Source organism: Lepeophtheirus salmonis, chromosome Z (assembly GCF_016086655.4).
Source record: "Lepeophtheirus salmonis chromosome Z, UVic_Lsal_1.4, whole genome shotgun sequence".
Taxonomy (NCBI): Eukaryota; Metazoa; Arthropoda; class Copepoda; order Siphonostomatoida; family Caligidae; genus Lepeophtheirus; species Lepeophtheirus salmonis.
This window is the reverse complement of record NC_092584.1, coordinates 7,560,139-7,562,779: the sequence shown is the minus strand read 5'-3', so window position 1 is coordinate 7,562,779 and position 2,641 is coordinate 7,560,139. Positions and strand designations below refer to the sequence as shown.

General features: G+C 31.5%; 1 long non-coding RNA gene across 1 annotated transcript; it reads left to right on the top strand.

Annotated features, from left to right (window-relative positions):
* Positions 1-433: 433 nt before the first annotated feature.
* Positions 434-2,362, top strand: LOC139907374 (uncharacterized). Its single transcript, XR_011783935.1, has 2 exons — positions 434-640; positions 729-2,362. It is a non-coding gene; the product is annotated as an uncharacterized lncRNA (long non-coding RNA).
* The last annotated feature ends 279 nt before the right edge of the window (positions 2,363-2,641 follow it).

The window sequence follows — 2,641 nt, the reverse complement described above, 5'->3', positions numbered from 1 at the left end:
CGGAAGAAAAAACTTGCTGGAGGCGTGAATGGAAGTATAGAATTGCTTTGGCGATTCCCAATCATTACTTAAATGGGAGAAATCAAATTCATGTAAATTTAATATTGATACATTTTTAACACTAGAACGACGAGGGTAACATTTTTGATACCCATTTGGGATTCAATGAAATATTGTGAGAAACTTTTTGATTGTATTTGTTTATAAGTTTTAATTTAAATTATAAATTAAAATTAGTATTCGTTTTGTTGGTACAGTGAACACTACCTAGATAGACGTGGGTATCATATTTGATACCCAATCATTTCAAATAAATGTGTGTTCTACTATTGTGTTTGAACAGGCTGAAACAAGTTCAAACATGAATAAACTTCTCTAGATAGGAATCGTGTACATTTCTAGTATAAATATAAACGTAGATTTTTCTGAACTATCCATTCTGCTTCCACCTTTTATTGTGCAAGGATGTCCAAGAATAAATTATCCATTGAAGAAATCAGACATTATCTTGAGCACACATCGTACCCCGATTCAGAAGATGAGGATTTCGAATTGGAAAAAGATGAAGAATATGTCCAACCACCTCAATCAAGTTCTTTTGATTCTGATGACTATTCTGATGTTTTTGACAAGCCTGTCGGTAAGTAATTTTCTTGAATACCATTTTTAGTTTTACTATATACTAAATGTATCTATTAACAACTGATTGGTATATTTAACATTTCAAGAAATGCCAGGATGCAATCAAGTGACTCAATTCCCGTCTTCTAAGAAACATAAATCAACCGACTATTAGAAGAGTCAATGTATTTTGCCAAGGATAACACAATTTGGCACAAATAAATAGTAAATGGAGAAATTTCAGCCTGTTTTAGCCAAGAAAACATTTTGAAGGAAGTCTCAGGTCCATCATCATTTGCAAAACGTAACATCATTACAGATTAAACGTTATCAGCTTTTGAACTCTTGATTGATAATTATATTATTGATCACATTGTAAAATGAACAATAGTTGAGGCTCGTTCAAAACTTAAGAATGATGTATGGACAACCAGCAAACGAGAAATACTCCCAACTGATTGTAATATTGTATGCAAGAGGAATCTTAGCCAAAGGCCAGCCGACAGAAGTCATTTGGTCAAGAAAATTGGGGATCAACCTCTTTAGGAATACTATCCCTCGCGAGAGATATAAGGAATTATTGAGATATATCCGCTTTAATATTCGTTCCACAAGATCACAAAGACTTCAAAACGACAAGTTCGCCTTGATTTCAATGGTATGGGATCGATTTGTCGAAAATTGTAAGTCACCATACAGGCCAGGTAAAAATATTACCATTGATGAGCAACTATTCCCAACAAAAGCTAGATATCCATTTACCCGATATATGGCTAAAAAGCCTGATAAATTTGGTATAAAATTTTGGTTAGCAGTAGATGCATCGTCCAAATACTTGGTAAATGGATTTCCTTAATTGGGAAAAGATTCTCAAAGACCAGCAAATAAATTTTTATCAGAATATGTCGTAATGAAGCTAATGGAACCATATTTGGGTAAAGGGAGGAATGTTACAACAGATAATTTCTTTACGTCATTGTCTCTTGTAAATGAACTTCAGAAAAATAGGACGACTATTTTAGGAACTATGAATCGTGCTCGCAAAGAAATACCTCCTGAACTAAAAGCTACCAAACAAGCACTATTTTCAAGCTTAATCTTTATAAATAGTGGCAAAACATTGACTTCTTATCAAGGAAAAAAAAAACAAAAATGTTTTAATTTTGAGCTCTGTTCACAAAAGTGTTAAAGTTTTAGATGTACGAAAAAGGTTACCAGAATCAATCCAGTATTATAATGAAATTAAGTATGGAGTTGATATTCTAGATCAAATGACAAGACTTTATTCCACCAAAATGTCCTCTCGCCGATGGCCTTTACAAGTTTTTTATAATATTTTGGATTTTGTTGGTATAAATGCTGTTATCTTGTACAGAGAAGTGACTGGTAAGAAAATAACTCGTCCCCAGTTTTTGAATAATTTGATTACCGAACTTATTGGTGAAGATGATGAATCAAAGGATGATAAAGAAGAAAATAATCATTTATTTCAATCACAATCAAACTGTTTAACTATAAATAGAAGCTGGTGTACAGTCAATTGTACAAAAAAATCACAGTGCTTAGCAAGCGAAACCTGTTGTAAATGTAAGAGATTCGTATGCAAGCCTTGTATTGGTACTGAAAAAACAATTGTAACTTGTAAAAAATGCTAATTTCTTTATATGTGTTATTATAAAAGTTATGTTTATTTTTTTAAATAAATAATAAATCTTCGGAGAAAATAAAAATTAACACATTACTTTTAATGTTATCAACCACTAACAGTTACATATATTAAAAAATAAAAGGGTATCATTTTTGATATCCACCGTCGTTTAAGGGGGGTCATTACTATCCGTCGTTCTAGTGTTAATATTTCACTCAGTCTAAAACAAATTTCAATCCATTGGTTTATTTAATTCCACCATTTACTGGAAAATAAGTTCTAGATAGCCTTTAAAATTACAAAAAGGGTTTTATGGATCAAAAATAAGTTGTAATGGACTTAACGACATTTAATTATCTAACATTTTGTAAA